The following is a 16,282-nucleotide window of genomic DNA, read 5'->3' on the forward strand; positions in this document are numbered from 1 at the left end:
GACATCACTTCCCTGCAAAACCGCAGACAAGCGATGTACATTACCGGAGGTAAACCGCGAAATACCGCAGGGAATAACGCAGGAAAACGCAGTGAACCGCACAGAATTTGCTGCCTGCGTTATTCCCTGAGGGATTTCATGATTAACATTGGAGTCAATGGAGTGAAATCCCGCAGCGATGTGCGGAAAAGAAGTGACATGCACTTGTTTTTGCTGCGGGATTCCCGCAGCAAAACATGCAGCTGTCAAATTCCGCCCAGTGCGCACAGGATTTTTTTTCTCCATAGGATTTGCTGGTGATTCACTGCAGAGATGTTATGAACATTTTCTGCAGCGAAAAATGCAGCAAATCCGCGGAAAATCCGCGGCAAAATCCGGTAAGTGCGCACATAGCCTTAGGCTGGTCACCACAAAGATTCACAGTTTTGGTCCCAAATAAACGCTCCAGGGGCATGCATTTTTTGTCACGTTTTACTGCGGTTTTTTACCGTGTTTTTTGCTCAGTGCTTTTTTTTAGGTCAAATCTATTGACTGGAAGGGCTCACAAACGCTAGAAAAAACTCAGAAAGAAATAACATGCTACATCTTTGTGATCACCACAAAGACACAGCCAAAAAAAAGCTGCAACATGCGTACAGAAAAACTTAAATCTCATAGTTTGCGGAGGAAGAAAATGCATGCAGTTTTGGGAACAAAACTGCACTCAAAAAATGCACAAAAACGTGTCAAAAAATGCAGCGTGTGCACAAAGCCTTAGGCCTTTTTCACACTTCCATGTTTCCGTTACGTGTGATGTCCATTTTCTTATGTACCGGAGACACAGACACACGTAGACCCATTAAAATCAATGGGTTTGCGCACACATTCGTGATTTCAGACAGACAATGTGTCATGTAGAGCATATGTGTGTCTGTGTGCTCCACACGTAGTCATGTCTGTTTTTCTCTGTGATGTTACATGGCTCATACACTGATGTGCTCCGTGTGACATTAGTGTGACATGTACCGGAAAAAACACATGCCTGAGAAATAAATTATTTTCTATATTCACGTTCTCCAGTGTTGCTGTCTCTGCCTCTGCCTCTGTTGTTTGTTACTTCTAGGCCAGCTGATTATGCTCATGAATATTCGCTGCAACTCAGACCCGGGGGTAACAGCAGCGGACAGTCAGCAGGGCAGGAGACCGCAGAGTGGAAGACATCAGCACCACGGACAGCAACGCTAGGGAAAGATAAGTATAAAGATCCTGTTCTCCATGTGTTTTCATGGATAGCACATGGAGTATACGTGAAAAAACGTGTGAGATCTTAATGGCATTGTCCCAAATTCTTATTTATTTATGTTTATTTAGCCCTATTCTTTATGAAAAACACAGTGCTATAATCCCTTCTCGACATCTCCCAGCACGCAATATGTTCCTGAAAGTCACAGCTGTTTAACCCATCCAATTTTAATAGCAACAGTGGCATCAAAATGCTTTTTTAACGGAGTAGGCTCCTTATTTAGCCTCATTGGCATCCTGTGATTGTGATTGTGCTGTGTTAATGGTTGCCACAATTACCGGGGTCAGCTGGGTAAGATGGTAGGTTGGGCCTTGCCATAAGCCTCCTATCAATATAAGGTCGTGGTCAAAGGAAATTATAAAAATTGTCTGATTTTCATCCAGTAAACTGATACAATTTTCTTTCACATCGTCATCCGTGTCCTCCCCATGTGCCACCTGTATGTACATACTTTATGGCCATGTGGCATCTGTATGAAAAGTTTTTTAGGTTAATCTAATATATAAAGCTGAATGTGTGTATGTATGTGTGTGTGTGTGTATGTATGTATATATGTCCGGGATTGGCATCTGCACCGTCGCAGCTACAGCCACAAAATTTTTCACACTCACACTTCTGGACCCCAAGAGCGTCATAGGCTATGTTTTGAGGGGAAATTTTAACCCCGCGTTTTACAGTTATACACCAAAAAACCTGCCTCCATTAAAGCGAATGGAGCTGGGAGCCACAGTACAGCCAGAACTTCAGAAGAATGCGCAGCCACGCCCTTAAATGGAATGTTGGCGTGTCACAATGCAGCCAGGGAAAGAGACAGACACAGACAGGGATAGAGGCAGACACAGACAGGGTAAGAAACAGACATAGACAGGGTAAGAGACAGACACAGAGACAGACACAAACAAAGAGACAGACTGACAGGGAAAGAGACAGACAGGGAAAGAGAGGGAAAGAGAGAGACAGGTTAAGAGACAGACACAGACAGGTAAAGAGACAGACACAGACAAAGAGACAGAGACAGACACAGGGAAACAGACAGACAGGGAAAGAGACAGACAGGGTAAGAGACAGACAAAGAAAGGTAAAGAGACAGACAGAGACAGACACAGGGAAAGAGACAGAGGGAAAGAGGGAAAGAGAAAGACAGGGAAAGAGAGGGAAAGAGGCAGACCGGGAAACAGAGGGAAAGAGAGGGAAAGAGACAGACAGGGAAAGAGACAGACAGGGAAAGTGAAGGAGATATACAGGGAAAGAGATAGATAGACAGATGGAGAAAGAGACAGAAAGTCAGAGACAGACAGGGAAAGAGACAGACAGACAAAGAGATAGAGAGAGAGACAGAGAGATATATACAGAGGGGGAGACAGACAGAGAATGGGAAAGAAACAGAGAAACAGTTACTATCCCGGGCAGCGCCGGGTGCTACAGCTATCTATTATATAAAGCTGAATGTGTGTATGTATGTGTGTATGTCCGGGATTGGCATCTGCACCATCGCAGCTACAGCCACAAAATTTTGCACACTCACACGTCTGGACCCCAAGAGCGTCATAGGCTATGTTTTGAGGGGAACTTTTAACCCCGCGCTTCACAGTTATTCGCCAAAAAACCTGCCTCCATTAAAGCAAATGGAGTTGGGAGCCACAGTGCAGCCAGAACTTCAGAAAAATGCGCAGCTACGCCCTTATATGGAATGTTGGCATGTCACAATGCAGCCAGGGAAAGAGACAGACACAGACAGGGAAAAAGGCAGACACAGACAGGGTAAGAAACAGATACAAAGAGACAGACACAGACAAAGAGACAGACTGACAGGGAAAGAGACAGACAGGGAAAGAGAGGGAAAGAGAGACAGGTTAAGAGACAGACACAGACAGGTAAAGAGACAGACACAGACAAAGAGACAGAGACAGACACAGGGAAACAGACAGACAGGGAAAGAGAGGGAAAGAGCCAGACAGGTAAAGAGAGGGAAAGAGAGAGACAGGTTTAGAGACAGACACAGACAGGTAAAAAGACAGACAAAGAGACAGAGATAGACACAGGGAAACAGACAGAAAGGGAAAGAGAGGAAAAGAGACAGACAGGGTAAGAGACAGACAAAGACAGGTAAAGAGACAGACTGGTACTGTCAGCAGAGCAGGAGATCAGCACAGGTAATGTACCTCGCTGACAGCAGCACTTGTCATCCCCTGCAGTGACCTGGGCTGACCCATTGATGTTAGCTCAGGTCACTGCACTGCTCTCCCAGCCAATGGGGAACATCCTGCTCTTCATTGACTGGGACAGTGACTATGGTATGGATCGTCATGGGATTCCCTTGGATTACAGCACACCTGGATTTGTTTTTCTTTCTAATAAATTGGTTAAAGAGGGAATGTATTGGGCAGTGTTTTTTCAGATAAAAATGTGTTTGTCGTCTATTTTTTTTTATTACTGACTGGGTTGGTGATGTCGGGTATCTGATAGACGCCTGACCTCACCAACCCCAGGGCTTGATGCCAGGTGACATTGCCCATCTGGTATTAACCCCATATATTACCCCGTTTGCCACCGCACCAGGGCACGGGATGAGCTGGGGCGAAGCACCAGGATGGGCACATCTAATGGATGCGCCACTTCTGGGGTGGCTGCGGCCTGCTATTTTTAGGCTGGGGAGATTCCAATAACCATGGACCTCCCTAGTCTGAGAATATCAGACCCCAGCTGTCTGCTTTACCTTGGCTGCTGATCCAATTTTGGGGGGACCCCTACGTGGTTTTTTTTTTTAATTATTTATTTAATTTAAAATAACAGCGTGGGGTGCCCTCAGTTTTGGATTAGCAGCCAAGGTGAAGCTGCCAGCTGTGGTCTGCAGGCTGCAGCCATCTGCTTTAGTCTAGCTGCCTACAAAAATAGGGGAACCCCACGTCATTTTTTTTTTATTTTTTCGGCTAAATACAAAGCTAAGTACCCCTTAGTGCCACATGAAAGGCACCAAAGGGTGCAAAATTACAAAATGCAGGAGAGTGGGACATTATGTGTCTTTCTGCCATTATAATGACAGAAAAGACTGATATGAAGTGCACAAGCACAAGAAAATCACCAGAGCACTTTACGTTGTGAAAAGCAGTAGAAATTAGCACTGGAGTGAACATGTGTACACATCATGTAGGTTGAAGCTATGGATCCTGGGTAAATTTATGTATTTTCCCTCCTTCAGTTTTTTTGCAGTACGCAAAAAAACGGAAGGCACATGGATGACAAACAGATGACATACGGACCGTCTACGGAACGAAAACGGATGCCACACGGATGCACCCGTGAAAAAACGTACTGTTTTTTGCAGACCGCAAAAATGGATAGGTCGTGTTAATGTAGCCTTATTCTGATCTGCCGTTTATAAACAGCAGGCAGAAAAAAGTGAATAGCGCCCCCCAGCGTCAGAAAATCTCCGGGGTTTCAGGGGTAGCTGAGACCCTGGAGATCATGATTCAGGACGGTTTTTCTGGTCCCCGCTCACGTGATCAAAGGTATACACCGTATACCGATGATCACGTTATAGTAAATGACAGCGTCGGTAAAAAATTATTTATCTCCCATCTGGCATGAACAAACATGATAAATCTCCTCCCCGGTCCCATCCGGTCCCCCGGTGTCGCCAAAGTGCCCCCCCCCTGACCCCATCCCAGAAATCCAAGATGGCCGCGCACAGCAGCTCGCCGGCCACATTCACCCTACTCCTCTGATTTCTGTCGCATGTGTCATGACACATGCGACATAAAACTCCTCCCCAGGCCCTGCCAGGTCACCCCCTATAACCCCACCGGTGTTCCCCGGTGTCCCACGGTACCTGTGCAGCGTTGATCCCTCACGGCCCACACCTTCACAATAGATGCTGCCGCATGCACAGAGCGGCTGTCAGCTCAGCTTCCTGTGTTCAGACACAGTGAATGGTGGTTATGCATCAGTAAGCTAAATGGTCAGCACGGTGGCTCAGTGGTTAGCACTGCAGTCTTGCAGCTCTGAGGTCCTGGGTTCAATTCCCACAAAGGACACCATCTGCAAGGAGTTTGTATGTTCTCCCTGTGTTTGCGTGGGTTTACTCCGGGTACTCCGGTTTCCTCCCACACTCCAAAGACATACAGATACGGAATTTAGATTGTGAGCCCCAATGGGGACAGTGTTCCCAATGTGTGCAAAGCGCTATGGAATTAATAACGCTATATAAATGAATACATTTTTTTATTACTGCAACGCCCTGCTCATGAGGTAAGGAACATAGTTGATCAGGAGCGCTATACTACATTTCCAAATGGAGGTATTTGATTTTATAGTTGCCCTGCTGAACAACTACCAAACATGAGAGTCCGTTATACGCCACAAGAAAACACATCTAAATAGCGAGCTCTGTTGTTAAGTATTCATTCAGCTGGATAACTGGACTTAAAGGGGTATTCCATCTCCAAGATCCTGTCCCCAATATATAGTATGTGGAATAGCAATAATATCAGCAAATACCAATATTTGGAAATGTAAAATAGTTCTCCTGATTAGGCATGCCCTTACTTCATGGGCAGGGCATTGCAGCTTTGGTAGCAACCATTACGACATGGACTCTGCTGTTGTGGACCCGGGGAGAGTGAATGCAGATTCATTGCACCCACACTCCTCACATGAAGGGTCTGCAGTCCTAGAAAATGGGGGATACGTTCCCTGAGTGTCTCCCCCCATATTCTAGACGGTCCAGAGTCGTCGTGGGACCCCTTTATTTGTTTTCTTACAATAAATTGGTGAAAGAGGGAATGTTTTGGGGACTGTTTTTTCAAATACATTTTTTTTGTCGATTTTTTTTGTTAGTACTGACAGTTTATGATGTTGGGTATCTAATAGACGCCATGACATCAGAAACTGCTGGGCTTGATGTCAGGTGACTTTACAGCTAGTATGAACCCGATTTATTACCCCGTTTGCCACTGCACCAGGGCACGGGATGAGCTGGGATGAAGCGCCAGGATTGGCGCATCTAGTGGATGCGCCACGTCTGGGGTGCCTGCAGCCTGCTATTTTTAGGCTGTGAAGGCCCAATACCTATGGACCTTCCCACCATGAGAATACCAGACCACAGCTGTCCGCTTTACCTTGGCTGGTGATCCAATTAGGGGGACACCCTACTTTTATTGTGTAATTATTAATATTTATAAAATAATTATAAAAAAAGACCTGGGGTGACCTCCACATTGGATCCCCAACCACGGTAAAGCTGCCAGCTGTGGTTTTCAGGCTACAGCCGTCTGCTTTACCATAGCTGGCTATCAAAAATGGGGGGACCCAATGTCATTTTTTTAACTATTTTTTAAATAGAAAAAATTAATGAGCTTCCCGTATTTTGATTGCCAGCCAAGGTAACGCCAGGCAGATGGGGGTGGCAACCCATAGCTTACTTCTTTATCTGCGCTGAGAATCAAAAATACCGTGGAGCGCTACGTCAATTTTTTTTAAAGATTTATTTTTACAGCACTGTGATGTCCTGCAATCAAAATACAGGGAAGCCCATTTTGTTTTTAGTTATTTAAATACATAAATCAAAAAAAAAAATATATATGGGTTCCCGCTGAATTTTTTCTATTGCTAGCTAAGGGTAATCCAAGCAGCTACTGGCTGCTAACCCCCACTGCTTGGTGTTACCTTCACTGGCAATGGAAAATCCAGGGAAGCATTTTTATTTTTTTTGCCAAAAAACTACAAAAAATATGACGTGAGCTTCGCCAATTTTTGTATGCTAGCCAGGTACAACACTGCCCCCAACCCCCAGCTGCCTATTTGTACCCGGCTGGGAACTAAAAATATAGGAAAGCCCTTTTTTTAATTATTTAATGAATTTCATGAAATAATTAAAAAAAAAAATGATGTAGGCTTCGCCCCATTTTTGTGTTTAGCCGGGTACAACTAGGCAGCTGGGGATTGGATCCGCAGCACAGGTTAGCCCGAGCTTTCTGAGCCCCTCTGCTGCGAATTGTAGTCCGCAGCCACCCCAGAAAATGGTGCTCTCCTAGAAGCGCCATCATCTGGCGCTGTATCCAACTCTTCCAGCTGCCCTGATGCCGGTGGCTCGCTGGGTATTAATGATTTCAGTTGATAATATACAGCTAGCCCTAACCCCATTATTTCGCAGTGAACCACCCTTCACCAGGTCAGCTGGAAGAGTTGGATACTGCGCCAGAAGATGGCGCTTCTATTAAAGTGTCATTTTCTGAGGCGGCTGCAGACTGCAATTCGCAGCAGAGGGGCCCAGAAAGCTCAGGCCAACCTGTGCTGCGGATTGCAATCCCCAGCTGCCTAGTTGTACCTGGCTGGACACAAAAATATGGCAAAGCCTACGTCATTTGTTTTCTAATTATTTCATGAAATTCATGAAAAAATAAAAAAAGGGCTTCCCTTTATTTTTGGTTCCCAGCCGGGTACAAATAGGCAGCTGGGGGTTGGGGGCAGCCCATAGCTGCCTGCTGTACCTGGCTAGCATACAAAAATATGGCGAAGCCAACATAATTTTTTCAGGGGGCAAAAAACTCCTGCATACAGTCCTGGATGGAGTATGCTGAGCCTTGTAGTTCTGCAGCTGCTGTCTGTCTGTATGGAGGAGAGCAGACAGCAGCTGCAGAACGACAAGACTCAGCATGCTCCATTCACTAGTGTATGCAGGAGAGCAGACAGCAGCTGCAGAACTACAAGGCTCAGCATACTCCATCCAGGACTGTATGCAGGAGTTTTTTGCCCATCAAAAAAATGACGTGGGCTTCGCCATATTTTTGTATGCTAGCCAGGTTCAGCAGGCAGGTACGGCTGCCCCCAACCCCCAGCTGCCTATTTGTCCCCGGCTGGGAACCAAAAATATAGGGAAGACCGTTTTTTTTAATTATTTCACTTATTTCATGAAATAATTAAAAAACAAATGACGTGGGTTTCGCCCCATTTTTGTGTCCAGCCAAGTACAACTAGGCAGCTGGGGATTGGAATCCGCAGCACAGGTTAGCCCGAGGTTTCTGTGTGCCTCTGCTGCGAATTTCAGTCCGCAGCCGCCCCAGAAAATGGCGCTTTCATAGAATCATCTGGCGCTGTATCCAACTCTTCCAACAGCCCTGAAGCCGGGTGGCTTGCTGGGTAATAATGAGTTAATACTAGCTTTGTTTTACTAGCTAGTATTAAGCCAGAGATTCTTAATATCAGGCACGTTTGACCCGGCCATTAAGAATCTCCAATAAAGGGTTAAAAAAAGACACCACACAGAGAAAAAATACTTTAATAGAAATAAATACACAGACACATTAGAGACTCCATGTTTATTACTCACTGTCAGCCCTCCACGATCTATGGTCTTCTGTCTTTCTCGTTCAACAAATGCAGCTCTGCTCCATCACTGCTGCATGGGGGAAGACGCTGCTTCCCGTGCAGCCTTCAATCCGTGAGTGATCAGTGCTGCTGGCTGTTAGCGGTAACAGCGGTAAAACTGACAGACGCGTTACCATAGCAACGGTGCTCCGATCATGTGATTCCCGGAGCCGCGGTTGGCGGTGACGTCACCGCTAACTGCATTGCTATGGCAACGGTGATCTCCGTTAATGACCGGCTGTGTCAGCCGGTCTCTAATGGAATGGCGAATCAGAACGGGGAGTCGACCGTGTGCTAGAGCATGTCGCCGATACACAAACGTGCACCGTGTCCTGGAGAGTGCAATGACAGGACCTAGGACAGGACATGACGTCAAAGCCATGTGACCAGTCTGTAGCTAATGAGATAATAGCCACATGACTGGTTACATGGCGATTTTGACGACGTCACAGAAGGTCCTGTCAGTGCTGATTATCGGGAGGACGCAGCGAAGGAATAGTGACAGGAGACAGAGTGCAGGACGCATCGCGGGCACCGGTAAGTCTTATGGCAATGTTTATTAACTGTATGTGTACATTTATAATGCGTTTTTATGTGTTTGTGATTGCTTCCCATTGTTTCCTATTGGTTCAAGTGGTTTGCCGAACCGAACTTGAACGGGACCTCGGTTCGGCGAACCGAGCTCGAGCCGAACTGCGGCTGGTTCGCTCATCTCTACTGAAGAGAACATTTCTACACCTTCTCCTATACATCAGTCAATGAAAAATGACTAGCTCATGGATCGCATCTGAATGCTGTCCAATATTTTCATTTGACCCATAGGTTTTCATTGTCAAGTTGATCCAACTCCTAAGATCAATATCATACATGTGGCTTTGCATAGACTACTCAGCCCGCAAACTGTTATGTCATGTGAATAGTAGAGATGAGCGAACTTTGAAAACTGTTCGCCAATTTCAAATTCACCATGAGCCTTGTCCATTGGGATTCATGTTGAGAAGCAAGAGCACGTTTCTCAAAAATCGTCAATGTTCGGCTTTGTTTGGTAACTGTTTGCGGTTGCACTTATGCTTTTATTCTACCTTATTATAACTTTGACCAGGATAGTGGTGCTGTATGTTGAGTGGGGAGAGGTGATTGATAAAAGAGAGGGTGGGGGAGGTCTTAACTTAATGTGTGTATGTTCCGGCAATCAATCAGGGAGCAGAAACCATCCACAACTTTAAAACACAAGAGCTTGCATCATTGGCTGTCTTAGTTATATCGGCAGCATCGCCATCATTTTGAATCTGCTACAGATTGGGGATGGTGCTGCTGCATATAAATGCAGATACATAAAAATTAATAATAAGTCTGTGCTCCTGGCACGAATCGACATTTCAGCATATAAATCCTGATTGTTAATTCTGTAGTCATGCCAGCTATTTAATTTTCAGCATCTCCGGTAAATTCTGATAGCTAAATCTGTGGTTCTGCAGCCTACCACAAATCGACATTTCAGCATCTAAATCCTGATTGCTAATTCTGTGATCCTGTCAGCGATTAAAATTTAAGCATCAAAATTCTGATAGCTAAATTTGTGGTTCTGCAGCTTCCCCAAATTGGCATTTCAGCATCTAAATCTTGATTACTAATTCTGTAGTCATGCCAACTATTTAAATTTCAGCCTCTAAATTATGATTCTGATTCCTAATCTGTGGTCTCCTCTGCTTCCTTCTCTTGTTCTGGAACCACCACCTCCATCCACAGGCTATTCAAAGTGTGCTCCAGCATGTAGATGAACGAAATAGTGATGGTGATTATGGCATCATGAATGCTAACCATTTTAGTAGCCATTTAGAAACTGTGCAAAAGGGTGCAGAGGTCCTTTATCTTTGCCCACTCCACAAGCATGGTTTGTCCCATGACCGGACTGTGTTGGCCCAGTCTAGGTGTCATGACATACTGCACCAGGACTTCTTGCTGCTGCCACAGTTGATGCAACATGTGCATAGAGGAATTCCACCATTTTGGTAAATCACATATCAATAGGTTAACCAGTTGGCCGAAAGACCTCTGTAGCAATGCAAGTCGTTGAGCCGCAGGGTGAGAATGGCGGAAGGAAGCACACAGTGACTGTACCTTCTGCAGCAGTGCAACCAGGTGGGATATTAGTCTAGAAATGGCTGTACAACAAAGTTGAGGACATGACCAAGGCACGTGTGCAAGGTTGCCCCGCATAGGGCCACCATCAGTTTGACACTGTGATCACACATGTCTTTCTATGGCTCCAGGTTCAGTGGAAACAGCCATTGCTGAAACCCTGCCTGGATAGCTTTCAACAACTCTGCAGCTGTGTGACTGCATTACATAGTTATATAGGTTGAAAAAAGACCTAGGTCCATCTAGTTCAACCTTCCTCCACCAATTCTACATTTTGTCTCTAAGTCACTTATAACCAACAATGTTGTGTGCACTGAGGAAATCATCCAGCCCTTTTTTAAAAGCTGTTATAGTATCTGCCATTACTACCTCTTGTGGTAGGGCATTCCACATTCTGACTGCTGTAACTGTAAAGAACCCTTTCCTATTTAGCTGCCGGAATCGCCTTTCTTCCACTCATAGTGTATGCCCCCTGGTCCTTAGTATTGTCTTTGGAAGAAATAAGTCATGTGCCAGTCCTTTATATTGACCACACATGTATTCATACATATAAATAAGATCTCCTCTGAGACGTCTTTTTTCTAAGCTAAACATGTATAACTTTTTCAATCTCTCTTCATTTGGGAGGCCTTCCATTCCTTGTAGTAGTCCAGTTAGCCGCCTTTGAGCTGACTAACTTTTCAAAAACCTTTTTAAAATGTGGAACCCAAAACTGGATCCCATATTCCAGATGTGGCCTTACAAGTGATGTATAGAGGGGTAACAATACGTTGGGATCACGGGATCTAATATCTCTTTTAATACACCCTACAATCTTGTTTGCTTTAGCAGCTGCTGCTTGACATTGAGTGCTGCTGCTCAGCTTATTTGTAATGAGAATACCCAAGTCCTTCTCCTGTTCTGTAGTCCCGAGTTTACTTCCATTTAATGTTTACTCAGCTATAGGATTACTCCGACCTATGTGTATTACTTTACATTTATCAACATTAAATCTCATTTGCCAAGTATCTGCCCATTCTGACATCTTATTCAGATCTTTTTGTAATATTGTACTATCAAGGTCAGTTTTATTATTCTACATTGTTTGGTGTAATCAGCAAAGACTGACACTTTTCTATCAATCCCATCCACAAGGTTATTAATAAAGAGATTAAAAAGAAAAGGTCCTAGCACAGATCCCTGCGGCACCCAACTGCTGACTATAGCCCATTTAGAGAATGTACCATTTATGACAACTCCTTGTTTCCTATCTTTTAGCCAATTCCTTACCCAGTTGCATATAGTTTCACCCAGTCCTTGCTTCTGGAGCTTAAGGATCAGGCTATTATGTGGTACAGTGTCAAATGCCTTTGCAAAACCCAAATAAATCACATCAGCTGCATTACCAATATCCAGATTTGCACTTACCCAATCATAGAACCCCAACAGGTTGGTTAGACACGACTTATCTTTCACAAATCCATGCTGTCTGTCACTTATATTATTTTCTCTAATATATTTTTGCAGTCATCCCTTAAAATGCCCTCAAAAACTTTGCATACTACTGATGTCAGGCTTACTGGCCAGTAGTTGCCTGGATCTACCCTCTTACCTTTCTTAAATATCGGTACCACATCAGCATTCCTCCAATCCTGAGGCTGTTAAAAGATAAGAAACAGTGGTCTGTCGATTACGGAGCTCAATTCCCTCAATATTCGTTGATGAATGCCATCTGGCCCACGGGATTTGTCAATGTTTAATTTACTCAGACGCAGGCGTACTTCTTCTTGTGTTAAATTAATTATATCAGGTGGTGAACCTTGATTTTTCACTTGTTGATTCATCCCTGGTACAGTCAGTTCCTTAGTGAACACTGATGTGAAGTGCCTGTTTAATATATCAGTCTTTTGTTTGTCCTCTATAACTAACTTGTTATTATATTTTAAGGGGCTGGAACTGTGTTCTGCAATGCATTTTATTTTCCGTACTGTCTAATAGCGGTGAGCCCTGGTGGAAATTCTCGACAAGGAGGGGGGGAAGGGCACCAACCCGTGGGATCTCCAGGTATACAAAACTGCACAAATGTAAGAGAAAGAGGTATACCAAACACGGGATCACCACAATTATATGTTACAAATAAATATTATTTTATTGCACACAAAACAACACATGTCTCCCATAAGGAGTGCTGGACACACAAGGATTCAGTTAAAAACACTTAAAAAATGCCCATGGCATAATAAACCAACACATTGGAAAAATCAGTGTCAATGTTGTTATACACAATACAAATGACTTCTCCCCACAACAATAAGTACACCTATATTTCTAAATTGCTAAAGATGATACATTGGCCTTGTACCGTTCTGTGTATTAAATACCATAATTGGTCCTATTATATCACAGACCAAAACAGACCCACTGTCTGTAGCCTGTATGGGGTCCCCAAGGAACTACCCAAGGTCCTTGTGAGATGCTGCAAAAAGACCCAGTATTGATCAAAGATCTATCATACTATCACAGACTGTATAGGTCTGTCTTTATCGGCACCAATATCCACCGGCCATTAAAACCTCGCTAGCGATGTGTCACACTAAATCTCAATGCCCACAGATCACAAGGAAGATACCGTGCTCAAAGTAACGCCGTGTTGAACTATGACATTCTACACAATCTGCTACTCGATCACCCAGGACAAACCAATGCCTTATATTGATGCACAGCATGCAGCCGTGCCAAAACTATACTTACTGTCTGTGACACATCGCTAGTATGAGGAAAGCCATACAGGTATAGGTGACATGTGGAGAGAAGTTTTCCCAATGTGACAACCCCACGCGTATCGCCACCTCTCGAGGTGGCTTCCTCAGGGGAAAGAGAAGAGCTGTGTAATGCCTCCTTGCGTGTCCTATTTAAGGAAGTATAATCACACTCACCAATGGTGCAGCTGGAGAACCTCGTGTATCGGCAGCGTTCCGATGGCCACCGCCATCTTGCCTGAGTCACATGGTGCCCTGAAGGTTCTGCCCTCAGACCCCTTCTGCGCATGCGCACCCCGTTAGAGCGGACGCTTCTCAAAAATCATGCTCACATGTCATTAAAGCTTAGCACTATAGATGTGTATTGTATTATAGGGCTCCAATATCGCATTCATTATTTGCACAGGATTTGACCGCGCCTAGCAAAGCCGATCGTTGTCACATGACATATAGTACCACTCCTGATCCCATAATGCGCATGCGCGGGTTCTTAATGCTTATTACGTTACCAGGCTGCAATCGTACCTGGCGCGCTACACAAAGGATACCTCCCATCAACACACCTTAAATGTACATCCTGAGTGTCTAACATACATGCAAATTCACAGTATGTAAGCACATTCATTATTTGCACAAAATTTAACAGCGCCTAGCAAAGCCGATCGTTGTCACATGACATATAATACCACCCCAATCCCATAGTGCGCATGCGCGGGTTCTTAATGCTTATTACGCTACCAGGCTGCAATCATACCTGGCGCGCTACACAGAGGATACCTCCCATCAGTACACCTTAAATGCACATCCTAAGTGTCTAACATACATGCAAATTCACAGTATGTAAGCACCGGAGGTCCAAATCTGGTTTTTCTATACGTGCAGTTGCTTCTGCACCGATCATACATTCACATCCTCAAGCTTAGAATACATGATGCAAGATCTCATTAACCCTTTGGGAGGTATGCTTGGGGAAAGATAGCATCCATCTTGTTCCCAAGAAACAAATTTGGTTATTCATCATTTGCACAAGGTACAAGGCCAATGTACCTGACATTATACTGTAACATTGAGTAATTATAGAGACCTCTTCAGTCAGTACATGTCATACCACACTGAACGCTGCAAATCAGAGCCCTGAGAGCAGCTAAACCTGATACAGTACATCCTGTTCTCAAACAAAGTTTAATTATTTAGTTATTTATGAGAGGTACAACATTGGCCTTGTACCTTGTGCAAATGATGAATAACCAAATTTGTTTCTTGGGAACAAGATGGATGCTATCTTTCCCCAAGCATACCTCCCAAAGGGTTAATGAGATCTTGCATCATGTATTCTAAGCTTGAGGATGTGAATGTATGATCGGTGCAGAAGCAACTGCACGTATAGAAAAACCAGATTTGGACCTCCGGTGCTTACATACTGTGAATTTGCATGTATGTTAGACACTTAGGATGTGCATTTAAGGTGTACTGATGGGAGGTATCCTCTGTGTAGCGCGCCAGGTATGATTGCAGCCTGGTAGCGTAATAAGCATTAAGAACCCGCGCATGCGCACTATGGGATTGGGGTGGTATTATATGTCATGTGACAACGATCGGCTTTGCTAGGCGCTGTTAAATTTTGTGCAAATAATGAATGTGCTTACATACTGTGAATTTGCATGTATGTTAGACACTCAGGATGTACATTTAAGGTGTGTTGATGGGAGGTATCCTTTGTGTAGCGCGCCAGGTACGATTGCAGCCTGGTAACGTAATAAGCATTAAGAACCCGCGCATGCGCATTATGGGATCAGGAGTGGTACTATATGTCATGTGACAACGATCGGCTTTGCTAGGCGCGGTCAAATCCTGTGCAAATAATGAATGCGATATTGGAGCCCTATAATACAATACACATCTATAGTGCTAAGCTTTAATGACATGTGAGCATGATTTTTGAGAAGCGTCCGCTCTAACGGGGTGCGCATGCGCAGAAGGGGTCTGAGGGCAGAACCTTCAGGGCACCATGTGACTCAGGCAAGATGGCGGTGGCCATCGGAACGCTGCCGATACACGAGGTTCTCCAGCTGCACCATTGGTGAGTGTGATTATACTTCCTTAAATAGGACACGCAAGGAGGCATTACACAGCTCTTCTCTTTCCCCTGAGGAAGCCACCTCGAGAGGTGGCGATACGCGTGGGGTTGTCACATTGGGAAAACTTCTCTCCACATGTCACCTATACCTGTATGGCTTTCCTCATACTAGCGATGTGTCACAGACAGTAAGTATAGTTTTGGCACGGCTGCATGCTGTGCATCAATATAAGGCATTGGTTTGTCCTGGGTGATCGAGTAGCAGATTGTGTAGAATGTCATAGTTCAACACGGCGTTACTTTGAGCACGGTATCTTCCTTGTGATCTGTGGGCATTGAGATTTAGTGTGACACATCGCTAGCGAGGTTTTAATGGCCGGTGGATATTGGTGCCGATAAAGACAGACCTATACAGTCTGTGATAGTATGATAGATCTTTGATCAATACTGGGTCTTTTTGCAGCATCTCACAAGGACCTTGGGTAGTTCCTTGGGGACCCCATACAGGCTACAGACAGTGGGTCTGTTTTGGTCTGTGATATAATAGGACCAATTATGGTATTTAATACACAGAACGGTACAAGGCCAATGTATCATCTTTAGCAATTTAGAAATATAGGTGTACTTATTGTTGTGGGGAGAAGTCATTTGTATTGTGTATAACAACATTGACACTGA

Source organism: Anomaloglossus baeobatrachus, chromosome 1, assembly GCF_048569485.1.
Source record: "Anomaloglossus baeobatrachus isolate aAnoBae1 chromosome 1, aAnoBae1.hap1, whole genome shotgun sequence".
NCBI lineage: Eukaryota > Metazoa > Chordata > Amphibia > Anura > Aromobatidae > Anomaloglossus > Anomaloglossus baeobatrachus.